Here is a 27,964-nt window from a genome sequence, read left to right on the forward strand (position 1 = left end):
TCCAGATGTGAGGGACAGGACAACTCCAACCATCACTGTGACAATCACCACCCCCCTCAGATTGAGATAGCGATTGTTATTAATGCAGTTGCAAATCATCCTCTTCCTCTGACTAAGGGTTAAGATGGAGCTCAGTGCGTGCACTCCCTGTTTCATCACTTACATTGACTGCCCAGTGGTCAACCATTCTCTATCATACTGCATCCTGTCGAGCTGCAGAGTAACCATATCTATAAACCTGTCATCCATGTATCCCAGTATCCTCACCGCAGTATTGCTACTCAGCTTCCAAAACCCAGAACCCAAACATCTGGTGACACTTTCTTCCAAGCTGTTCATCAAGGACACCAGAAGCATTCTGAAATTCCCACGTTGAATAGAAAGTGATTTGAGCGAGCCTGCCATTCCTTTATTTACCATTGACCTAATTAATTTAATTTCTTAATTAATTTACAATTAAAAGCCTACTACCTTCAGTAAGCTTTATTATTGCTCATAAAGCTTACTCATACTAATAAAACCTTACACTCACTCATAAGTTACAGGAGCTTTGAAAGATAAGTGAACAAAATACTCAGCAACAATTTACACATTCCCTGTGGTGTCATGCGTTTAATTTTTTGCAACCACAGTTGATCCACAGAACTGAGGATTACTTTGGATAGGTTAGGATAGAGTCAAAGAGGGTGGCGCTGGAAAAGCACAACTGGTCATGCAGCATCCAAGGGGCAGGAGAGTCAACATTTTGAGCATAAGCTCTTCATCAGGAACAACGAGGTGGCCCAAAGAGGCTGAGACATAAGTGGGAGGGAGGTGAGGCTGGGGGGAAGGTAGCTGAAGGTGGGGGTGATGGTGATAGGTCAGAGAGGGGGGGGGTGGAGCGGATAGATGGGACAGAAGATGGATAGTTCAAGATGGCGGGGTCAAGTTGGAGGGGATGTGGCTGTAGTAGTGGGTCTGCTTCAGGACATGGCTGATGAGCTTCAGGGCAGAGGAGATGACTTGGGGGATGCAGTGAAAGAGAGACTCCCTGAGATCCTTGTGGAGGGAGTAGGAGAACTCCTTCAAGGGAGACATTGTTGGAAGAGACTTCGCAGTCAGGTTAAAATGAACTCGGAGAAAGTGAGGACTGCTGATGCTGGAGGTCAGAGTTGAGAGTGTGGTGCTGGAAAAGCTCAGCCAGTCTGGCAGCATCCAAGGAGCAGGAGAGTCAATGTTTTAGATTACATTACATTACAGTGTGGAAACAGGCCCTGAGGCCCAACAAGTCCACACTGACCCGCCAAAGCGCAACCCACCCATACCCCTACATTTACCCCTTACCTAACACTACGGGCAATTTAGCATGGCCAATTCACCTAACCTGCACATCTTTGGACTGTGGGAGGAAACCCACGCAGACACAGGGAGAATGTGCAAACTCCACACAGTCAGTCGCCTGAGGTGGGAATTGAACCCGGGTCTCAAGCGCTGTGAGGCAGCAGTGCTAACCACTGTGCCACCGTGCCGCCCACACTCTTCATCAGGCATGAAGGGGTGGCCCAAGGGGGTTGGGAGATAAATGGGAGGGGAGTGGGGCTGCGTAAGATAGCTGAGAGTGTGGTAGGTAGACGAAGGTGGGGTGTGATGGTGATAGGACAGAGATGAGAGTGGAGTGGATAGGTGGGAAGGAAGATGGACGGGTAGGACAATTTAAAAGGGCAGTGGCAAGTTGGAAGATTGGAACTGTGATAAGGTGGGGGCAGGGGAATTGAGGAAACATTAGTCCTGTGTGGTTGGTGGGTCTGAAGGCGGAAGATGAGGTGTTCTTCCTCCAGGTGGTTAAGGTTTGGCGATGGAGGAGGCCCAGGTCCTGTATGTCCTTGGTAGAGTGAGAGGGGGAGTTAAAGTGTTCAGCCACAGAGCGGTGGGGTTGGTTAATGCGTGGGTCTCAGAGGTGTTCTCTGAAACATTCCGCAAGTTGGCGTCCTGTCTCCCCAACGTAGAGCAGACTATATTGAGAGCAACAGACACAGTAGATGACGTGTGTGGAAGTGCAGGTAAATCTCTGTTGGGTGAGGAAGGATCTTTTAGGGTCTTGGGCAGAGGTGAGAAGGGAGGTGTAGGCACAGGTTTTGCACTTCTTGCGACAGTAGGAGAAGTTGCCAGGAGCGAAGGGTGGGTTGGTGGTGGGCTTGGACCTAACAAGGGAGTCGCGGAGGGAATTGTCTCTCAGGACCGTACCAGACCATCTTCTCACAGACCATCCACAGCTTCATCACCTCAGGGGATCTCCCACCAACAACCCCCAACCTCATAGTCCGGGAACCCGACATTGCCCTGTTCTACCTCTTACCGAAGATTCACAAACCTGACTGCCCTCATGAACCCATCATCTCAGCCTGCTCCTGCCCCACTGAACATACCTCTGCATACCTTGACACTGTCCTCTGCCCCTTGGTCAAGGATCTCCCCACTTATGTTCATGTCACCACCCATGCCCTCCAACTCCTCCATGACTTTCATGTCCACGGCCTCCAACCCCTCATCTTCATCATAGACATCCAGTCCCTGTACACATCCATCTGTCTTGGCAAAGGCCTCCAAGCCCTCCATTTCTTCCTCTCCTGCCAACCCAACCAGCACCCTGTCACTGACACTCTTATCCGATTGGCTGAACTGGTCCTTGCCCTCAACAATTTCTCCTTAGAATTCTTCCACTTCTTTCAGACCAAAGGGGTAGTCATAGACACCTGCATGGGCCCCAGCTATGCCTGCCTCTTTGTCGGTACATGGAACAGTCCACCTTCCACACCTACTTCAGCCCCATTCTCCACATTTTCCTCCATTGCATCGATGACTGTATCGGCGCCACCTTGTACTCCGACAAGGAGGACGAACAGTTCATCAACTTCAGAAGCACCTTCCACTCTGACCTCAAGTTCACCTGGACCATCTTGGACACCTCCCACCTATTCCTGGACCTCTCCATTTCCCTTTCCGGCAACCAACTTAACACGGACATCTATTTCAAACCTACCGACTCCCACAGCTACCTGGACTACACCTCCTCCCACCGTGCCTCCTGTAAGAACACCATCCATTATTCCTAATTCCTCCAATCGCAACAAGGACCGAAACCCCCAGTCCTCACCTTCCACCCCATAAACCTCCAGATACATGGCATCATCCTCCACCATTTCCTCCACCTACAAACAGACCTCACCACCAGGGATACATTTCCCTCCCCATCCCTATCTGCATTCCTTCCACGACTCCTTTGTTAGGTCCACGGCCCCACCAAACCACCCTCCATCCCCAGCATCTTTCTTTGCTATCACAAGGAGGCCCATACCTCCCCGCTCACCTCCGTCAAAGGCTCCAAGGGATCCTTCCACATCTGACAGATATTTATCCTCCACTTCCAGCACTTCTACACATGTCATCTCCTGTGTCCATTGCTCTCGATGTAGTCTCCTCTACATTGGGGAGAAAGAATGCCAGCTTGTGGAATGTTTCAAACAACTACTCCGGGATCCATGCACTAACTCTCCTCTCTGATCGATCACCTTCACCCCTACCTTCATCTACTGATCACATTCCCAGCTACCTTCTCCCCAGCCAAACCCATCTCCCATTTATCTCTCAGCCTCCTTCGGCCACCCCCTTCATTCCTGATGAAGGGCTTATGCTCAAAATGTCGACTCTCTTGCTCCTCGGATGATGCCTTACTGGCTCAGCTTCTCCAACACCACACTCTTCGACTCTGATCTCTAGCATCTGCAGTTCTCACTTTCTCCTAGGTTAGGATAGATTTGTTCTCATGGAAATAAAGAGTCATAGAGATCTACAGCACAGAAAAGGGCCCAGGAGCATTGACATGTGTGGGCTCAGGAGCATTGACACACGTCGGCCCTGTAACATGGATATGTGTGGGCCCAGGAGCGTTGACACGTGTGGGCCCTGTAACATGGATACATGTGGGCCCAGGAGCATGGACACGTGTGGGCCCAGGAGCATGGACACATGTGGGCCTTGGAGCATTGACATGTGTGGACCCACATGTGTGGGTTATGGAACATGGACATGTGTGGGCCCAGTAACATTAACATATGTGATTCCTGAAACATGGACATGTGTGGACCCAGGAGCACTGCCATGTGTCGGCCCGGTAACATGGATACATGTGTGCACAGGAGCATTGCCATGTGTGGGCTTTGTAACATGGATACGTGTGGGCCCAGGAGCATTGACACATGTCAGCCCTGTAACATGGATACATATAGACCCAGGAGCGTCGACACGTGTGGGCCCTGTAACATGGACACCTGTGGGCCCAGGAGCATTACCACGTGTAGGACCAGGAACATTGACACATGTGGACACAGGAACACAAATCCATGTGGGCACAGGAACATGGACCTGTGTGAGCCCAGAAGCACAGACTTGTTGAACTGAGGAACATGGGCTCATGTAGACCCAGGAACATTGACGCACATGGGCCCAGGAGCATAGAAATGTGTGGATCCTGTAACATGGATACGTGTGGGCCTAGGAGTATTGACACATGTGGGTACTGTAGCATGAACACGTATGGGCCCAGGAGCATTGACACGTGTGGGTCCTGTAACATGGATACGTGTGGGCCTAGGAGCATTGACACGTGTGAGGCCAGGAGCATTGACACATGTGGGTTCTGTAACATGGACATGTGTGGGCCCAGGAGAATTAACACATGTGAGTCCTGTAACATGGACACATGTGGGCCCAGGAGCATTGACACGTGTGGATTATGTAACATGGACAAGTGTGGGTCCAGGAACATTAACACATGTGGGTCCTGTAACATGGACACGTGTGGGCCCAGGAGCATTGACACGTGTGGGTTATGTAACATGGACATGTGTGGGCCCAGGAGCATTGACACGTGTGGGCCCAGGAGCATTAACACATGTGGGTGCAGGAGCATTGCCATGTGTGGGCCTTGTAACATGGATACATGTGGGCCTAGGAGTATTGACATGTGTCGGCCCTGTAACATGGACACGCGTGGGCACAGGAGCATAGAAATGTGTGGGTCCTGTAACATGGATACATGTGGGTGCAGAATCTTTGCCCACGTGTGGGCCCAGAAGCATTGAAACATGTCAGTCCTGTAACATGGATACATGTAGACCAAGGAGCGTTGACACATGTGGGCCCTGTAACATAGACACCTGTGGGCCCAGGAGCATTACCACATGTGGGACCAGGAACGTTGACACATGTGGACACAGGAACACAAATCCATGTGGGCACAGGAACATGGACCTGTGTCGGCCCTTTAACATGGACACGTGTGGGCCCAGAAGCATAGAAATGTGTGGGTTCTATAACATGGATACATGTGGGCGCAGGAGCAATGCCATGTGTGGGCCCTGTAACATGGATACATGTGGGCGCAGGATCTTTGCCATGTGTGGGCCCTGTAACATGGATACATGTGGGCCTAGGAGTATTGACATGTGCCGGCCCTGTAACATGGACACGTGTGGGCCCAGAAGCATAGAAATGTGTGGGCCCTGTAACATGGATACATGTGGGCCTAGGAATATTGACATGTGTTGGCCCTGTAACATGGACATGTGTGGACTCAGGAGCATTGACACCTGTGGGCCCTGTAACATGGACACATGTGGACCCAGGAACACAAATCCATGTGGGCACAGGAACACGGACCTGTGTGAGCCCAGAAGCACATATTGAAGTGAGGAACATGGGCTCATGTAGACCCAGGAACATTGACACACATGGGCCCAGGAGCATAGAAATGTGTGGGTCCTGTAACATGGACACATGTGGGCCCAGGAGCATTGACACATGTGGGTACTGTAGCATGGACACATGTGGGCCCAGGAGCATTGACACATGTGGGTACTGTAGCATGGCTACATGTGGGCCCAGGAGCATTGCCACATGTTGGTACTGTAGCATGGACACATGTGGGCCCAGGAGCATTGCCATATGTTGGTAATGTAGCATGGACACATGTGGGCCCAGGAGCATTGACACATGTGGGTATTGTAGCATGGACACATGTGGGCCCAGGAGCATTACCACATGTTGGTACTGTAGCATGGATACATGTGGGCCCAGGAGCATTGACACATGTGGGTATTGTAGCATGGACACCTGTAGGCCCAGGAACATTGACACATGTAGGTACTGTAGCATGGACACCTGTAGGCCCAGGAACATTGACACATGTGGGTACTGTAGCATGGACACATGTGGGCCCATGAGCATTGCCACATGAAGGTACTGTAGCATGGCTACATGTGGGCCAAGGAGCATTGACACATGTGGGTACTGTAGCATGGACACATGTGGGCCCAGGAGCATTGACACATGTGGGTACTGTAGCATGGACACATTTGGCCAAGGAGCATTGACACATGTGGGTACTGTAGAATAGACACATGTGGGCCCAGGAGCATTGACACATGTGGGTATTGTAGCATGGACACATGTGGGCCCAGGAGCATTGACACATGTGGGTATTGTAGCATGGACACATGTGGGCCCATGAGCATTGCCACATGAAGGTACTGTAGCATGGACACATTTGGCCAAGGAGCATTGACACATGTGGGTACTGTAGCATGGATACATGTGGGCCCAAGAGCATTGACACTTGTGGACCCTGTAACATGGACACATGAGGGCCCAGGAGCATTGACATGTGTGGGCCTAGGAGCATTGACATGTGTGGGTTCTGTAACATGGACACGTGTAGGCCCAGGAGCATTGACACGTGTTGGTCCTGTAACATGGACACACGTGGGCCCTGTAACATGGACACATGTGGGCCCAGGAGCATTAACACATGTGAGTCCTGTAACATGGATATGTGTGGGTCCAGGTGCATTGACATGTGTGGGCCTAGGAACATTGACATGTGTGGGTTCTGTAACATGAACACGTGTGGGCCCATGAGCATTGACACATGTGGGCCCAGGAGCATTGACACTTGTGAGCCCAGGAGCATTGTCATGTGTGGGCCCTGTAACGTGGACACGTGTAGGCCCAGGAGCATTGACACATGTTGGTCCTGTAACATGGACACACATGGGCCCTGTAACATGGACACATGCGGACCCAGGAGCATTGACACATGTGGGTACTGTAACATGGATAGATGTGGGCCCAGGAGCATTGACACATGTGGGCCCAGGAGCAGTGACATATGTGGATCCTGTAACATGGACACATGTGGGCCCAGGAGCATTGACACTTGTGGACCCTGTAACATGGACACGCGTGGGCCCAGGAGCATTAACACATGGGAGTCCTGTAGCATAGATATGTGTGGGCCCAGGAGCATTGACACGTGTGGGCCTAGGACCATTGACATGTGTGGGTTCTGTAACATGAACACGTGTGGGCCCAGGAGCATTGGCACATGTGGGCCCAGGAGCATTGACACTTGTGAGCCCAGGAGCATTGACACGTGTGGGTTCTGTAACATGAACACGTGTGGGCCCAGGAGCATTGACACATGTGGGCCCAGGAGCATTGACACTTGTGAGCCCAGGAGCATTGACATGTGTGACCCCTGTAACATGGACACATGTAGGCCCAGGAGCATTGACACGTGTTGGCCCTATAACATGGACACATGTGGACCCAGGAACAGGGACTTGTGTGGGCACAGGAATATGGGCTTGTGTAAGACTAGGAGCATTGACACATGTGGGTCCTGTAACATGGACATTTGTGGGTTCAGGAGCATTGGTACATGTGGGCCCAGGAACATGGGCATGTGTGGGCCCTGTAACATGGACACATGTGGACCCAGGAGCACAGATCCATGTGGGCACAGGAACACGGACTTGTGTGAGCCCAGGAGCACAAACTCATGTGAACCGAGGAACACGGGCTCATGTAGGCCCAGGAGCATGGACTCATGTGAACCCAGGCACTTTGAAACATGTGGGCCCAGGAGCATGGACACATGTAGGCCCTGTAACATGGACATGTGTGGGCCCAAGAGCATTGACACGTATGGGACCAGGAGCATTGACACACGTGGGCCCAGGAGCAAGGACATGTATGGGTCCTGCAACATAGACATGTGTGGGCCCTGTAACATAGATATGTATGGGCCCAGGAGCATTGACACGTGTGGGTCCTGTAACGTGGACATGTGTGGGCTTAGGGGCATATACATATGTGGGCCCAGGAACATGGACACATGTAGGACCAGGAGCATTGACATATGTGGGCCCTGCAACATAGACATGTGTGGGCCCTGTAACATGGACATTTATGGACCCAGGAGCATTGACACGTGTTGGTCCTGTAACATGGACATGTGTGGGCTCAGGAGCATATACACATGTGGGCCCAGGGACATGGACACATGTGGGCCCAGGAATATGGACATGTGTGGGCCCAGGAACATGGACACGTGTGGGCCCAGGAATATGGACATGTGTGGGCCCAGGGACATGGACACGTGTGGGCCCAGGAATATGGACATGTGTGGGCCCAGGAACATGGGCACGTGTGGGCCCAGGAATATGGACATGTGTGGGCCCAGGAACATGGGCACGTGTGGGCCCAGGAATATGGACATGTGTGGGCCCAGGGACATGGGCACGTGTGGGCCCAGGAATATGGACATGTGTGGGCCCAGGGACATGGAAATGTGTGGGCTCAGGAGCATATACACATGTGGGCCCAGGAATATGGACATGTGGTGACATTGTAGGAAATTAATTATGGATCTCCGGCGGCTTCTGCATTGTTAAAGTGGTCCGTGTACCCTCGCATGGCTGCTGCAGTGGTGGTGAGTTTGGGTTCCCAGTGACGTCTGCATCCAGTGCTGTTTCAAGGAGATGACGGTGGAGGTGAGTTTGGGCCCAGTCCATGAAAGCAGCACTGGCAGCGGTTACATCAGCGAGGTAGGCCCAAAGCAGAATCATGGCGGCGGTGGAGTAGAGTTTGGGCTGGGCTGATGCCCACTGGCATTATGGCATCTGCATCGGTGAGGTCCGGTGAGAACTCAGTGTCGGTGGAGCGCTAACGATCGGCGACTTTCCTTCCACTGGTGATACAACAAAGGGGACTCATGCCTGTCCATCAGGCCAATGGCCCATGATGGAGCAATTATCAAGAGGGGCAGAAAAGTTGAACACCTTATCTTTACTTCTTCAGTTTTTCCGCCTTCATATTCTACGTTGTGGTTTAACTTTCTGTGTTTTAAGATGGCGTCGGAGAGCAGCGACACTATAGAACACTTTTCACTGAATTTTGTAACAAAATAAATATGACAATAAATAAATCAAATAATTTAATGGATTCACAAAGAAATGAGAGCACTGCCAGTGATTATAAGATCCATATGTGTGTCATCACTAACCAGTGCAAAGGAGTAATAATAGAATTTGTCAAATGTGTTGTCTGTCCAAAAAAATGCTAGTCTTTAATTGTTAGATATGTCAAAAGTATTGCTTGATTGTTCTATTAATATTTCTGAGACACAGGGTGTTAAATGGGAAAGATTTGCTGAAAGCCATAGGGAGGACTCAAAAGATTTTCTTTTGTTTAAATACCAGAAACTGTCAAATCGATTGGTACCGACTGTGAGAGAAGCTTTTGATCAGATGATGGAGAAAGAAGCTTTCAGGACTTGGTGAAAGTCTCAATTATCTGTAACTTGCAGGTGCAGGTCATGCTGTGTGTCCAGACTAAAAGGTCATGTCTTCCTTATTATCGATTGTGAGATCCTGGCAGAAAGGGTAAGATGAAAAGTTGCACTTGCTGCTAATGGGTAAGGAATCTAATTCAAACTTCTAAATAAAATATATTTGCACAATACCAGCACATGAATGTGTGAAATATTTGTGAACTTTTTCTTGTACATTATTTCAATCATTGTAGAAAACTTTACACAGCATTGAATAATTTTAATTTCTGAATAGCTCAGTGGGTGGATAGATTCACAAATACTCTGGTGTATGAAGAGGCAGATGAATAGAATGAAATCCCTGCAGTTTGAAAACAGGCCATTCGGCCCATCAGGATCACACTGATTCTCTGACGAGCATCCAACTCACAGCCACTCCATCTCTGTAACACCACATTTTCCATGGCTTGTCCACCTAACCTGCATATCCCTGGGCGCTATGGGCAATTTAGCATGGTCAATCCACCTAACTTAGACTGTGGAAGGAGACCAAACCCACACATACATGAGAGTGCTTGCAAACTCCACACAGACAATCACCCTGGTGTAGAATCAAACCCAGGTCCCTGGTGCTATGAGGTAGCAGTGCTAACCCCTGAGCCACCACCTGCCCCAAGGTAAGCAAGAGAGTGGGATAACACAAATAAACTCATGTCAATGCAAAAGAACCCCATGGCATTATTTTGAAAAAGAACAGGGGAGGTGTCCCAAGTAGATATCCTGAAGTAGGCAGTCCTAAATGACATTTATCCCTCAATGAACACCGCAAAAATAGATTTTCTGGTCTATATTGAATTACTGTTTAAAGGAATTTTCAGCATGATAATGGGTGTAATCCTTCTTCCATTGGAACAGCATCACCATTTCAGAGGCATTTTATTAATATAAAAAAATGGACATTCTCAGTCACGGGACATGTTTAGGGGAGGTGATGACCTTGTGGTATTATCCCGCGTGTGGTGCTAGAAAACAACAGCAGGTCAGGCAGCATCCAAGGAGCAGGAGAGTCGACATTTTGGGCATAAGCCCTTCCTCAGACACTTCCTCATTCCTGATGAAGGGCTTATGCCTGGAACGTCGACTCTACTGCTCCTCGGATGCTGCCTGACCTGTTGTACTTTTCCAGCATCACACTCTCGATTCTGATCTCCAGCATCTGCAGTCCTCACTTTCTCCTAGTGGTATTATCCAGTTTATCCAGAGATCCAGGTTCAAAGTCCTGCCTTAGTAGATGGTGGAACTTAAGTTCATGAAAAACAATCTGGAATTAAGTGTCTAATGATGGCCATAATTCCATTGTCGATTGTCAGAAATACTCAACCAGTTCACTAATGTCCTTTACCGGAGAAAGCTGTCATCCTTACTTGATCTGTCCTGCATGTGACTCCAGATCCATAGTAATGTGGTTAACTCTTAACTGCCCTCTGGGCAATAAATGCTGGTCTGGCCAACAACACTCTCTCCCAAGAATGAATAAAGAAAACTACAAGCCTTGCTTTTCTTGTGCCATTGGCGGTAGTTGTGCAGGTAGGGCTGGAAAGTCTAGCCTAGCAATCTGAAAGTTTCAATGAACATGCTAAAATATCATGGGGATTCTGGGCATGCAAAGTGTGAGATACACAAAAAAGAATATAATTAATGTCAAAAGAAAACAAGACTTCACCTAACAATGATACAGCAGCAAGCTTGCTTTCAGAGGCAGGACTGCGTCCCTTTCCCTGTCCTCTGACCATTTGAGAATGTCTAATTACTCCTAAACAGCCTCAGTTTACAGAGCAAGTAAGTGCAGTATCACTGACAGTGATATCATTCCATCCCATTTGCTCCTATTTATTCTGCCTATTTGGACACCACCACATTTTGTACTGGCAGAATGTTTCACAAAGTGTGCACGCACAGCAATTTTCACATGAGCAATGCAAACGTTTTGGGGGTGTCAGGAGACCAGTTTCATGCAGTCGTGGTGCTGGTCATGCTTGGGCCAATCTGAAATTACGAAATACTCCCCAAGTTAAGGAATTTCCTTCTGAGATTCTGACCTGTGTCCATATCTCATTGATCATATTGCTTGTGTCTATTAATATTTTTATTTAAGGCTAGGAAAAGCAGGTAGAGACTATTAAATACCTGAACCCATCCAGCAAGAAGGGGTAAGGCCCTTGTGGTGTGGTAGTAATATTCCTACCTCTAGGCACAAAGGTCCAAGTTCAAGACCTACCTGTCCTAGACATACATCATGTCAGCAGTCCTCACTTTCTCCATACATCATAATATCACTGAGCAGTTTGATTGGGCATATCCATATCTACAGTAAGAATGGGAAGCTCTAGTGGAACCATGCTAGTGTCCCGATCTTTGGGTTAAGAGACCCAGGGTTCAAATCCCACTGCTCTATAGGTGTATCATAATATTTCTGAATAAGTTGATTAATTATCAAAAGCAAGTACCTGTAATACAGGGCATGGAATAAGCTGGCTAAGACTGAAGTCAATAAACTCAATCCACATGTCTATCTTGGTTTCAATCTCTTCTTGCAATTACCTTGCATTTAATTCAGAATGAACAGCAATGAGTTGTTGCTTTTCCCAAAAAAATGACTGAACTGGCTGATCAGATATATGTGCTCATGGGGTTCAATCTTGAGCCATCATGTTGAGACTAACACAGATGAGCAAAAATAGGGAAATTGGAATGCAGATTCTGACTTTCTGTCTGTATGCTTTCTTCCTCCTAAAGTAGCTCAGGCTTTAGCAAATTTGCAGATTTGGTGCAAGTTACAACCTTTTAGCACTTAATCACTACTTGGTAATTTATTTCATGTGCATAATTATTTGTATCTATATGGTGCCTTTCACATAGTAAAGTGTTCCAAGGTGCTTTACAGAAACATTGTCAAATATTAAGCCACAAAAGGATAAGTTATGATGGTGAGCAAAAGTTTGATGAAAGAGTTAGGTTGAAAGGAGCAACTTTGTAGCTGGGTTCTCAATTGGTAAAGGGATCAAGGGTTAGAGGGAGATGGCAGGAGAATGAGGTTGAGAAATATTTCCGCCTCAATCGCATGGCAGAGCTGACCCAATGGGCTGAATGGCCTAATTCTGTTCCTTTATATTATTGTCTTAAAAGAGGAGAGAGAGGCAGAGCAGCAGAATGTTATAGAGAGGAAGTTTCTACACTTGGGACTTGAGTGACTAAGCATGGGCACCAACACTTGGGTTCTTAAAATTGGGAAGACTTGAAAGAGATGTGAAAGAGATAAAGAGATAGTGAAGGGGTAAAGCCATTCTGTTCATTCTCACTTTTTTCAAAATCAGCACTGCGTGTTATCACCATGACTGCTGATCTTTTCCTTCAATAATTATTAATCCAGTTTAACGGCCTTAATGTAGCCAACTCAGCCCTGAGGAATATATTTGTGACTTCACTGACTTAATTTTATAGCACCAAAGTATGTGTATGAAAATTACAATCCCACAGAAGACCAAAGGCAGTGCTCCTGACAGAGATCCCATTTATACTGTATATTAGTTGATCAGGCATATATTGAATGGGTACAAAATATTGAATTATGCAAGTGTGCCTTTTATCTTTCATCCTAATGCATCAATTTACTAAAACATTGGAGACTGAAGCTTCAAAGAGTTGGAATAGGTGGCAGTGATCTTTTGACTCTCTTCAGTGCAACTAATACCTGTGAGGCATGTCCTTATTTCTGACTCCTTTTCATTCTGGTCTCATGGTGCTATGACAAGTACTGACTGTTCATCCAGACAGAAAAGATTCTTTAATGGGAATGCTTATTACAAATGAGCTCTGTATTCTGACAATATAATCATGCTCACAAATGCATTTAATGACTGTTGTCACTGAACTAGTGAACTTCTTTGGGGACAGTACCAGTGATAAATTAGCTTCACAACCATCAAGTTTAATTCATTCAGATTAGCAGTAACACAGACTGGGACTGTCATAGTGTTAAGGCTTGGATGGAGAGGAATTTGTTAAGAGTGTTCAAGAAAATTTTCTCATTCAGTATGTGGATGTGCATAGAGAAGGAACAAAACTCAACCTATTCTTGGGAAACAAGGCAGGGCAAGTGACTGAGATGCCATTGCCACTTTGGAGCCAGTGATCATAATTCTATTAGTTATAAAATGGTAATGGAAAAGGATAGACCTGACCGAAAAGTTAAAGTTCTATATTGGAATAAGGCCAATTTTGATGATATTAGGCAAGAACTTTCAAAAGTTGATTGGGAGAGGCTATTTGCAGGGAAAGGATGGGTGGGAAGTGAGAAACATTTAAAAATGAGGTAACAAGAGTTCAGCAAGAGTATGTTACTGTTAGTGCAAAGGGCAAGGCTGGCAGGGCAATGCTGAATGATTAGAGAAATTGAGGGGCTCTGGTCAAGAAAAAGGAGGCACATGTCAGGTATTGACAACTGGGATCAAGTAAATCCCTCAAGGACTATAAGGACTGTAGGAATAAACTCAAGAGGCAAATTAGGAGGGCAAAAAAGGGACATGAGATATGTTTAGCAAATAGGGTTAAGGATAATCAAAAGAAATTCTGCAAATAGATTAAGGTAGAAAGAATAGAATAGAATAGCAATTTAATGTCACTTGGATTTATGAAAATACAGTGAGATGTGGAGAAATTGCCACAACTCAGTGCCATTTCAATGACAGAGATTATAAAAAGAAATAATTAAGACAAAGTTAGGACAACATTCATCTTTTGTTCTTTCTTTCAAGGGGCCTGGATTTCTGGAGTGGCTCAGGGATGCCATCTCCAAACCTCCACTCCCCACCTTTAAGGCCCCAAGCAAGAATTTCGGACTGGACCCAATAAGGTACCACTCGAAGCCAGGACGTCGCTGCCGTATCCATGAGGAAGGAACCAAAATCACCGTGCCACCACCGCTATAACCACTGCTGAAACCGCCACACTGCCATCAGGAGAACAGACCAGACTCACTGACAATGAAGCCTCCAACATAGCTGCAGCCACTACGGCCACAACAAGTTGACATTTGAATCCAACTGCCTCTGCTGTAACAAGCCCTCTCAACCACCTTCATCTACCATGCACACAGCAAATAGAAAAGATGAACCATGAAACAAAAGAGAAATGAAGAAACAAAAACAAAATAAAGAAGCATCCAGCTGTCCATGTGAGTGGGAGTGTACAGGCAAGGAGCCTGAGCACTTCCTATCCTGCCAATGGCCCATCTTGTAAAAAGGTAACTTGAAAGAAAGTAGTGTCCTTTAAAGTTAAACATGGCTATTTATGTGTGGAACCGCAGAAGATGGGTGCGATACAAAACGAATATCTCACATCAGCATTTACTGTGAAGAAGGATATGGAAGCTAGATACAGAAGAGGAGGTACTGGATGCCTTAAAATACATTAAGTTATATAAATCCCCAGGACCTAATCAGATGTATCCTAGAACATTGTGGGAAGCTGGGGAAGTAACTGCTGGGCCCTTTGCTAAGACACTTGTATCATTGATAGCCACAGATGAGGTACCAAAACTCAAGAGGTTGGCTAACATGGTGCCATTACTTAGCATAGATAATGATTTGGCATAGATAAGGTGGATATCCAAGAACCTTTCCCCATGGTCGGCGAAACAAGAGGGCATAGATCTAAAATGAGAAGCAAGAGATACAGAAGAGTCCAGAGCAGCAATTTTTTCACGGGGGGTGAGTGTCTTGAACGAACTGCCAGAGGTAGTGGTGGAAGTGAGTGCAATTTTGTCATTTAAGAAATATTGTGACAGGTACATAGATGGGATAGGTATAGAGGGATAGGGACTAAATGCAGGCAAATGAGATTAGTTTAATAGGAAAAACTGAGCGACATGGGAAAGTTGGGCCAAAGGGCTTTTTTCCATACATTAAATCTCTCTAACTCTATGACTGTATGAAAGGTGGCAAGGAGAAATCAGGGAACTATAAGCTGGTGAGTCTGACATCAGTGTTGGATAAGTTATTAGAGAAGATTCTGAGGGAAAGGATTTACATGTATTTGGAAAGGCAAGGACTGATTAAGGAGAGACAGTATGGCTTTGTGCATGAGAAATTTTGTCTGGCAAGGGTGGCACGCTGGCTCAGTGGTTAGCACTGCTGCCTCATCGCACCAGGGACCTGGATTTGATTCCCACTTTTTGTGACTGTGTGGAGTTTGCACATTCTCCTTGCATATGCGTGGGTTTCCTCCCACAATCTAAAGGTGTGCGGGTTAGGTGAATTGACCATGCTAAATTGCCCATAATGTTAGGTGTATTAGTCAGAGGTAAATATGGGATAGGGGAATGGGTCAGGGTTGGTTACTCTTTAGAGGGTTAGTGTGGACTTGTTGGGTCAAAGGGTCTGTTTCTCTAGTCTAGGGATCTAATGGGCAGCACAGTGGCACAGTGGGTTAGCACTGCTGCCTCACAGCGCCAGAGACCCAAGTTCAATTCCCAGGTAAACTGTGTGGAGTTTGCACGTTCTCCCTGTGTCTGTGTGGGTTTCCTCCAGGTGCTCCGGTTTTCTCCCACAGTCCAAACGAATGTGCAGGTTAGGTGAATTGGCCAGGCTAAATTGCTCGTCATGTTAGGTGTAGGGGAATGGGTCTGGGTGGGTTGCTCTTTGGAGGCTTGGTGTGGACTTGTTGGGCTGAAGGGCCTGTTTCCACACTGTAAGTAATCTAATTTAGTTAAGTTTTTTGATGAAGGGCCCTGCCCAAAACATAACTCTCCTGTTCTTCTGATGCTGCTTAACCAGCTGTGCTTTATTTTCAGCTCCACATTTTATTGATTATCTCAGATGTACCAAGGAGTGGTAGTTGGAGTTTAATTTAGATAAACGTGAGGAGTTGCATTTTGGTAAGGCACATCAGGTGAGGACAAATACAGTTAATGGTAGGGATTTGGAGAGTGTTGCCAAACAAAGACATCGAGGGGTGCAGCTGCATTTTTCCTTGGACGTGGAGTTGCAGGTAGACAAGATGATGAAGGAGACATTGGTGTGCTTGCCTTCATTGGTCAGCGCATTGTGTATAGGATGAGATGTAATGTTGGGGGTGTGCAGGACATTGGTTAGGCCACTTTTAGAATACTGTGTTCAATTTTGGTCTCCCTGATATAGGAGAGATTTGATAAACTTAAAAGGGTTCAGAAAACTTTGACAAGGATTTGCTGGGATTGGAGGATTTGAACCACAGTGAGGGGCTGAATAGGCTGGGCTATTTTCCCCAGAGTATCAGAGGTTGAGGGGTGATACTATAAAGGTTTATAAAATTGTGAGGGGCATGATAGAATCTTTTTCCCAGGGTAGGGGAGTCCAAAGCAAGAGGGCATAGGCTTAAAGTGAGGAGGGAACAATTTAAGGTAGCATGGTGGCTCAGTGGTTAGCACTGCTGCTTCACAGTGCCAGTGACCTGGGTTCAATTCCAGCTTCAAGCGACTTTCTGTGTGAATTCTCTTCATGTCTGTGTGGGCTTCCTTCCACAATCCAAATGTGCACAGGTTAGTTGAATTGACAGTGCTAAATTGCCTATAGTGTTCAGGGATGTGTAGGTTAGGTGCATTAGTTAGGGTAAATGTAGAGTAGGGGAATGGTGGGTTACTCTTCAGAGGGTTGGTATGGACTTGTTGGGGTGAAGGTCCTGTTTCCACACTGTAGGGATTCTAATTTAAAAGATTTGGAGATGCTGGTGCTGCACTGGGGTGTACAAAGTTAAAAATCACACAACATTGGGTTAGAGTCCACCGTTGGGCTATAACAAGATGGTGTGTGATTTTTAATTTAAATGAGACCTGAGGGACAACTTTTTCTCAAAGAGGGTGGTGCGAGTATGGAATGAGCTGCCAGAGGAAGTGGTAGAGGCTGATACAATTACTACACTTAAGTGGCATCTAGATGGGTATAAGAATAGGAAGGGTTTAGAGAGATATGTGCCAAATGGGACTAGATCAGTGTAGGATATCTGATCTGCATGGACAAGTTGGACTGAAAGGTCTGTTTCTGTGCTGTATAACTGTATGACTCTGAGTCAAACTAAATCAACAATCATCATCCAAAATGTAGAAAGGCAGGTGGTCAATGGAATAATGTTTACAGTAAATAAATCTGAGACATGAGTGACATTATTGCTCTCGATTTAGAACCAATAATATTCAGCCAGCCAATAACTTGGAGCAATCCCAACAGAATACATTTAATTAGCCTTTTCTTTCAATTTGGGGTTGATCCTGATTTTTGAGTGCTGGTGTTAGAGCAATGAAAATGGATTAACTGCCCGCCATACTCTCAGTTTTCATTTCCAATCATTACATTGAGTGATTCTGGATTAGTGGCGATGGAAAAGCACAGCAGTTCAGACAGCATCTGAAGAGCAGGAAAATCGACGTTTCGGGCAAAAGCCCTTCATCAGGAACGATTCATCATTCCTGATGAAGGGCTTTTCCAGCACCACGGAAACAATTTCCTAGCTTTCAACCTTCCCCAAGCCATGTATTATCTTGTAAGTTTCTATTAGATCTCCCCTTAATCTTCTAAACTCCAATGAATACAATCCCATGATCCTCAGCCGTTCCTCATATGTTAGACCTACCATTCCAGGGATCATCCAGTGGAGATTCACATGGATGATCCCTGGAATGGTAGGTCTAACATATAAGGAATGGCTGAGGATCCTGGGATTGTATTCATTGGAGTTTAGAAGATTAAGGGGAGATCTAATAGAAACTTACAAGATAATACATGGCTTGGAAAGGGTGGATGCTAGGAAATTGTTTCCGTTAGGCGAGGAGACTAGGACTGTGGACACAGCCTTAGAATTAGAGGGGGTAAATTCAGAACAGAAATGCGGAGACATTTCTTCAGCCAGAGAGTGGTGGGCCTGTGGAATTCATTGCCGCAGAGTGCAGTGGAGGCTGGGACGCTAAATGTCTTCAAGGCAGAGATTGATAAATTCTTGATGTCACAAGGAATTAAGGGCTATGGAAAGAATGCAGGTAAGTGGAGTTGAAATGCCCATCAGCCATCAGTGAATGGCAGACTGGACTCGATGGGCCGAATGGCCTTACTTCCGCTCCTATGTCTTATAGTCTTATGCCCGAAACGTCAATTTTCCTGCTCCTCAGATGCTGTCTGAACTGTTGTGTTTTTCCAGCACCACTAATCCAGAATCTGGTTTCCAGCATCTGCAGTCATTGTTTGTATCAATTACATTGAGTGATGTCTAATCAATTGCATTTCAAAACCAAACTATCCCTCAATAACTCTTCGCATTCTATTAAGTTAAAGTTTCAAAAACATGAATTCTGCTGATTTCTCTAGCTCAGCTTCTCAGTGCCTCCTTTACCATAAGATCATAAGACAGAGAGGCATAAGTCAGCCATTCAGTCCATCAAGGAGAAAGTGAGCATTGCAGATGCTAGAGATCAGAGTCAATACGTGTGGTGCTGAAAAAACACAGCCGGTCAGGCAATATCTGAGGAGCAAGAGAGCCAACGTTTTGGGCATGGGTTCTTCATCAGGAATGTGGGGTTTGGGGTGAGGTGGGGGTGGGACCGAGGTTGCTGTAAATGCAATAGGTATATGCAGGTGGGGGTGATGATGATAGGTTGGAGGGGAGGATCGAGCAGATAGGTGAGAAGGAAGATGGACTGGATACACAGTTCAAGTGGGCGGTGCTGAGTTGAAGGGTTGGATCTGGGATGAGGTGGGGGGAGGGGAGATGAGGAAACTGATGAAGTAGACATTAATGTTGTGTAGTTGGAGGGTCCCAAGACAGAACATGAGACATTTTTCCTCCAGGTGTGGCGTGGCTTGGAATTGGTCGTGGAGGAGGCCTGTCTTTAGTAGAGTGGGATTTGGGAGTTGAAGTGGTCGGCCAGAGGGCAGTAAGGTTGTTTAGTGCATTTGTCCCAGAGATGTTCTCTCAAACTTTCTGCGAATTGGCATCCTGCTTCCTCAATGTAGAGGAGACCACACCGAGAGCAATGGATGCAGTAGATGAGGTGTTTGTCTTGTCTTCCCAATGTAGAGGAGACCACACTCAGTCCATCAAACCTGCTCTGTCATTAAATGATATCAAGGATGATCTGATAACCCTGAATTGCAATTTCTTACCTTTCTTCCAGAAAAATCAATTTCTTTACTGATTAAATATCTCTCCACCTCAGCCTTGAATATTTAATCACCCAGCCTTGACAGCACTCTGCAGCAAATAATTCCACAGGTGCATTACATCTTTGTGAAGAACTGCATCCTCATCTCTTTCTGAAATTATGCCCTTTAGTCCTAGACTTTCCATGAGGGGAAACAACCTTTCTGCCTCTACCCTGTCAAGTCCACTACGAATCTTGCATGTTTCAATCAGGTCGCCTCTCATTCTTCCATATTCCAATGAATGCAGGCTCAATCTACTTAACCTCTCCTCAGAAAACAATTCCTCTATACCTGGTAACAGCCATGTGAACATTCTCTGGGCTCCTTCCAAAATCAGCATATCTTTATTTAGATAGGGGTCCAAAACTGTTCAAGCTTTAGTCTGAATGGAGTGTTGTATAAAATTTCCTACTAAATTTCCTACTGTTCCACTAAAATTTTCCTACTTTAATGCTCCATTCTTTTTGATATAAAGTCCAATATTCCATTTGTTACCTGTTGATCTTGAATGCCAGGACTCCCAATTACTTTCTTATGGTGGCCTGTAACCTTTCTTGATTTAAATAATAATTAGCTCCAATATTCTTCTTGCCAAGTGCATAACCTCACATTTTCCCACATTATAGTTCATCTGCCAAGTTTCTGCCACTCTATCCCTCTGCAGATGTATTGCATCATCCTCTGTATAGTCATCCCAGATGCCTTTATGTTATCCACAAACTTGGCAAAAGTACATTAATTTTCCTCATGAATATATATTATTAATCAGTATGGCCCTGACACTGATTTCTGTGGCATTCCACTAGTTACAGTTTGCAATCCTGACTCCCTTATTGTAACTCTGTCTTCATCACACAACACCAGGTTATAGTCCAATAGGTTTAATTGGAAGCACTAGCTTTCAGAGCGCTGCTCCTTCATCAGGTGACTCCTTCATCACAACCACCTGATGAAGAAGCAGCGCTCTGAAAGCTAGTGCTTCCAATTAAAGCTGTTGGACTATAACCTGGTGTTGTGTGATTTTTAACTTTGTACAGCCCAGTCCAACACCAGCGTCTCCAAATCTGTCTTCATCAATTGTCTATTCATGCTTATATACCATCCTCAGAAACTTGGGCTTATCTAATTCAGCTGTTTAATCAAATATCTTCTGAAAATCTAAAGATACTACATCCACTGATTCCCCTTTATCTATGCTGCTTGTTACTTCCTCAGAGAATTCTAATGAATTCATCGAGCATGACGTCCCCTTCCTGAAGATTTACTGACTATCCTTGATCATTTTATACATTTTTAACTCTGTGTTGCTACAGTCTTTCCAATCAATTCTATCATTTTCCCCAACAGAAGATGTTAAACAAACTGGCCTATAGTTATTTTTTTTTCCCTTCCCTGTTTAATTAAAGGTGTTACATTGGCAGATTTCCCGTCCTCTGGGAATCCTGGACATCTATTGTTTGAATAAAATGTATTGGTTAATCCTTATCTCACCTCTCTTTCAAACTCTCTCACTGTCACAAATCTAATTGACTATTTTTCCATTTTAAACATCTATGATCACTGCTTCTCTGAATCTCCTTGTCTCTAGCTCTTCGAAGTTTCAAATCGCTCTCTGTTGCACATGCTGTTTGCTCTCACCTCACTGCCACCGCACTCAAACAAAAGGGACGAGATGCCCAATTTGCATTTTCCAGTACATTGTCTATCACCCGCCTCTATTAATGACAATCAATTTGAATCACGTCAAGCACCTTCAGTATTCACCCTTCATAAGAGGGTCAAATTCACTCACAGCATGTTAAATAAAGAATACCATTAGCCTAACCAAATGCAGAATGGAGAATGTGAGATAATTTGCATGTATGAATGTGCATGTGTGTTTCGGTGTGGGACTAAGGAAATGCAGTTTTAATTCTGGATCACCGAGTTGCATGTGCTTGAACTTTAACCAGTTTATATCATATAATATTATGTACCACCCAAGGTCTCTTGTCAGTGAGACAAACAAAGGTACACAGAATACACTTTGTGCTTCAACCTGACGTCATTAACAAACCATTCCTTATTCAATCTTTTCCTAAATTCCCACAATATTTACTCTCTATCTCACTCTACCCATCTGAGAATGGATATTACCTGCACTGATCCACGTGTTTAAACTGGGGGCCATTGGGATCTCCTTTCTGTCCGATATAGAGTTCTCTGTCTCGACCATGAAGATGTATCTCGCTGGGGTCAGGGCAGATTTTTGAGTCCTTTCTCTCCAGCCAAGTGTTTGGAGCTCTGCTGCTGGGCAAGGTCAGGTCTCCACTGAGTGGGTGGCATTCAGGTGCAAATTCATAACTCTCTTTTCCCCTGGCCTTTCACAATGTTCTGTGGCCTTTGGTCAATGGGTTCAACTCGTCCAATAGTTTTGCATCAATGCCCTTCACTGTTGCCCTGCCAGGATTGTAAAGTGCACATACTCAGGCAGTCAAGATGCCAGAATGTCTGATTAACACTTTTCCAATGCACAACCCTTAGTCTGGTTGTAACTGGTTCCCCTGAACCTTTGTAACTTCACTGATCTTGGTTTCCACTGTTCTCTGTAACTGATACCTGCTGCCTGCTGTTTAATTCCATTTGGCCAATTTTCTGTCAGGCCTGATTTTCCCAGCTGTGGATCCAATTTTGGGCTCTTGGTCATTTGACCACAATAACATCACTGTTCATCAGCAGATGCTTGCTTGAAGGAAAAGGTTTTGTTTACAACAAACAGATCAATGTGAGTTCATAAAAGAACTCATTAACTTTTTATTTCATTAACTTTTGGGTCACTTGGTGAGTTTCTATGGCAACATGCCCCTTTATATGCATGTTTGAGCCTGAAGCAATGATTGGTGATTGTAGAGGCAGAGAATTTCAATGAAATGACTCACCAGCAATCACTCCTGCTTTGACTGCTTGCTACGGAGTTGTGTTGGAAGAGCTTACAAGTTGATCAACTACCTGATTGGCTGTGGATTTCGAAGCTCCTTGGATGCTGCCTGAACTGCTGTGGTCTTCCAGCACCACTAATCCAGAATCTGGTTTCCAGCATCTGCAGTCATTGTTTCTACCTCTGTGTTATAAACCTACATTAAATCCTGGGGTGAGTCCAAAGATGTGCAGGTTCAGTGAATTGGCCATGCGAAATTGCCCATAATGTTCAGGGATCTGTGGGTTAGGTGAATTAGTTAGAGATAAATGTAGAGTACTAGGGTAGGGGTCTGGGTGGATTACCGTTCAGAGGGTTGGTGTGGACTTGTTGGGCTGAATGACCTGTTTCCACACTGTAGGGATTCTATGATATCTATCATTTCCTACCCAGAAGAGAAGAGATAGCTCTTTTCTGTCCAAGAAGGTCACTATTACATTCCCCCACTTATTTCTGAAATCCTTTTTAAAATGGAAAAAATGTTAACACTAACTCTTCAGAAAGGATTAAATTTAAAAACCAATCAACACCAGGTTATAGTCCAATAGGTTTATTTGGAAGCACAAGCTTTTGGCGCACTGCTCTTTCTTCAGGTGTTTGGAGCAGCGCGCTGAAAGCTAGTGCTTCCAAATAAACCTGTTGGACTATAACCTGGTGTTGTGTGATTTTTAACTTTGTCCACCCCAGTCCAACATCGGCACCTTCTCATTATATCTTCAGAAAGGAAACATTTTCCCAGCTTACAACAACAATAATCTGACATTGTGAAAAATTCATAAGAATTTAGGAACAGTAGTAAATTATTCAGCCTCTGGAGTTTGTTCTGCCATTTAATTAGCGACTATTTCAGTTAAGCATTGTTTTGTGTCAAATTCACAACTAAAGCTTTAAAGATGCAATGACATTTCAAACCCCACATCACAACGGTATAACTATTGCACTGTATCCTATGATTATATCAAAGCCACGTATCCTTTTTTGTCTGTATAATTATACTTAATTGTTATGACAACTGCACAATGGATTTTTGAAAACATTTAATTTTGTAGATCCTTATTGAGCCGTGAGAATATTTCTAGGCTCATACTTGCTTTTTTTTTTGTCTGTGAGTTAATTGCCTTTGTTTATAAAATCAATTAAAATGAAGAAAAATAAACAGGTACATCAAAACCAAAGTAGGGTGAAAGATCATGTGGACCCAAATGGTCCTTGCTATCATCTATGCTCCACTTATGACTCCTCCCAACCCTCTTAGCTCTTACAATTTCATCATATTTCAAAGCATTGCACAGCCAATTAAGTGTCTCTTGAAGTAGCCATTGATGTCAGGTGGCTAATGGCCAAATTGTGTACAGCAAGGTCCCATAAACAGCAACATGACAATGGCTAGCTAATCTGATGAAGTGATGTTGGTTAAGGAATAAATATTGGCCAGACACTTGGACGATCCCCCTTCTCCAACACTGATGAAGAGTCATCTCGACTCAAAAGATTGGCTTGCTCTCTTTCTCAATAAATGCTCTCTGACCCGAGCATCTCCCTTTCTTGTTTTTAGAAGAACATCGTCTTTCATATCCAGCTGAGGAGATGAAACAGAGATTCAGCTTAACATCTCATTGAAAGGGCAGTCCATTGAACAGTACAGAGCTCTCTCGCAGTTGGCCTGGAGTGTTAATCTAGGTTATTGTGGTCAGGTCTCTTGAGCAGCGCCATGATCTCACAACCTTTTGACCGAGCAGTGTGTGCATGCTACCAACTAAACTAGCAATATCAGCTCAAATATCAGCTGTGTATTTTACTCGCAGTAGTAACATTGCATTCCAGAATATGCCTCAGAGAAACACATTGGGGTGTATTGCTAAGTTAGATTGTCTATTTATCCACAGCTTACTTTTGATATTTGTAGGAATAACAGAAAACTAGCCAGTAGAAGTGTGTTTAATAATATTCTCAATGTTCAACCACTAATTAGACTCATAACTGGTACAAATAGTAAAAGCTTCCTACATCCGTCTCTGAAGAGTACAGACCTATTAGAGAAAATATGCAGTGTTAACTGTAGAAAGCTTTCAGCCCTGTGCAAGAGATGAGGTCCTTAATTCACTACATTTTCTCAAGAAACACAAATAAATTGCTGAAAAGCACACACACAAAAAAAATAACTGTCATTTACATTGCGCATTCATAACCTTAGGATATTCTAATGCATTTTACAATGACTAAAGTATGTTTGACATGCAGTAACCATTATAAAGAACTGAATTTTTAAGACAATGAACTGGTATTACTGTCAAATCTTGCAAAGTAGATGAGATACCTGGAGAGTTTTGCAACTTGAAATCATCAAGTGGACTTGTGTGGTACATTTGCAAGTTTACAAGACTATGTTAAATTACTCAGGCAGAGCAGCATTCGGAGCTTCTCTGTTGTGGAAACGCTGCCAGATGACAGCCCCTGAATTGGTCCAGATATAGTTTGCTTCCTCCTTACACAAGGAGTGCAGCCAGAAACACTCTAGATCAGCAGGTGGTAAACATCTGTCTTCTTTATATCTATACGAGTGAAAATATAAAAAAAAGAACTTAAAAAAATGCAAGGAGATACCAAGGTCCATGTGATCAACGATTGAATTGTAAAACATCCTCTGCTTGACAGGCAATACTGTGTCATCATTTCTGAAATCAAAAGAATTGTGAGAATTGTGACCACTCTTATGGTCTGGATTTTCAAACTCCAAAATTTTGCTTTCTTTGTCCATATGTTTCCAACCATAATACTTATGCAAAACTGTCTTTTGTCTGTTTTATTTATGTTGTGTGTATATATATTGGGTCCTTGAAGGCTTATAGTTTATGTTGTATAGTGGTACTTCATTAATCTTTTCCTTTTCGTCGGTATTTGTTAAAAGAATAAAATGTTTACAATAAACAGTATTTTTTTTCTGTTAATGATGAAATCTCATGTGAAATGCTTTTGTCCCAAATAGCAATCAGTCAGACAATGTAGGAGGTGGTGAAACATCAACTAAGTTGAAGATTGTTGCAACCACTTGTCTTGCCTTTTGTACTGATTGTGTTGGCTCTGTCAATATTTGTGAACATTTGTGATATTTGGGAAGCCCACTTCTCCAGTGAGTTGTTTAATTATTAACCAACATTCACAACTGCCCAAGATGGGACTGGAAAACTAATGTCCCATTAGTTGTGGAATCATTTAGCTCCGGCATGTAAAACGGTCCAATATTATACGTTCAACACTATTTTTTTAGTTATGCCTAATGCTGCTCCTGGTATGCCCCACTGCACTCTTTATTGGACCAGGTTGGTTCCTCAGCTTGATGTTATTCGGAGAATGGATTTCTATTGGTGATGCTGGTTACAGTTTGTAATTGATTACAATGTTGATGCTGCTGATGGCACACACATCATGGATAACTAGTTTCGAAGTGTTGGCAATTTAGCAATCCAATTTAGCATATTGGTCATGGACACTAAACTGTGGTATTACCATGTCTGTCTTTCCTGGCACTTCATGGTAATGGTTATCCTGCCAGAATGTGATTCGCAGTCAGTGGAGTCTTAGGCAGTTTGTTGCTAACAATCCTCTTTTGCTACACTGTGTCTAGAGTCTATCCTGTGATCAGTGATTGAGAACACACCAGAGGTACAACACTAAATGTTATTCTTAGTAGAACTAAGGAAATGTTTACAGTTATTAAGATAGTCTATTCCATTACAGTAATTAGAACAATTACACTCGGTCCTGCATAATTACCAGGATTCTCAGAAGCTGCACAAAATACATCCGACTCTCTTTGAATGCTAGTGTAGAATGCATCGTCTCCACTCAGAAACTGCAAAAGAATAGGTGAAGCTCAATATACAATGATCATTAACAATTTCCTTATACCGTGCCTCCCTCTAAGCAAATTTTCCCATAGGTAATCCATTATGCACAGACGTATAATTGCCCCTAGTCTGAAGAAGAGTTACCGGTCCCGAAAGGTTAACTTTGCTTTCTCTCCGTAGATGCTGATAGACCTATTAAGTTTTTCCAGCAATTTCAGTCTTTTTTTCCCCTCTGATTTCCAGCACCTCCAGCAATGTTGTTTTAGGGTGCACTCTCTTTGGACTTGGATGTATTCTATATCCTTTGCTTGAAAACTGTTGACAATATTTTAGATGGGTGGATCATGTCACCACCGAAGAATCTTTACCTTTTGGACATAATTCATGTTGGAACCGTTCTTTATAGAAATTGTTAGTCTATTAGCTTATTTGGAAGACCCTTAATCTCCTGAATTCCCTTTGTGGAAAAGCTCTTCCCTGCTGTCTCAGTTAGTTTCTTGGTGACCGTATTGAGGGCACTTGCACTTGTATGATTGTATATCATGGAAGATAGCTGCTGTCTTAAAATAAATACATTGTTCCTTATAATAGTGTGTCTTTCTGGCCTAAGGAATTTATTTTTTTTAATTGGAAGAGGTAGGTTTGTTTTATGCAGCATCCTGGATGCTCAGACCATGACATTTCCACTTTTTGACCATACCCTGAATCTGTGGCTGTTACCTTTGGCTCCCATTGAGTCATTAGCAGCTTGTCTCTCTTGAGGCATTGATCAGGCTGGATGTCTTCAACTGCACTGTCCAATTGTTTGATCCATAGAGCAGAAATTTTCAGACTCTCAGTGGTGTTACTGAAAAATCACTTTTCACTCAGCATTAAGCTTGTCACTGACATTGTTTTGTTTCAGGAGACAGAGGACTGAACTTTTTCACTGGTCATGTAAAGTCTGTGTCTCCCTCTAGGTTAACAATATTAAACAGCCAGGAGAAAGTGAGGACTGCAGGTGCTGGAGATCAGAGTCAAGAAATGTGGTGCTGGAAAAGCACAGTCCGTCAGGCAGCATCTGAGGAGTAGGAAAGTCGATACTTCAAGCATAAGCTCTTCATATTCATTCCTGATGAAGACCAATATTAAACAGCCCTTTTTATGAAAGTAAGCAATATCACTTAATTCTTACTACTATTGGGTGCTTCCATTATGTATCTGAAAATCTCAGTGAAGTCTTCGACCAGTTGTCTTGATGGTTGGTCAAACACAATTTCTTCTGGGGCTAATTATTCACTGGGAT

Source organism: Chiloscyllium punctatum, chromosome 26, assembly GCF_047496795.1.
Source record: "Chiloscyllium punctatum isolate Juve2018m chromosome 26, sChiPun1.3, whole genome shotgun sequence".
Lineage (NCBI taxonomy): Eukaryota > Metazoa > Chordata > Chondrichthyes > Orectolobiformes > Hemiscylliidae > Chiloscyllium > Chiloscyllium punctatum.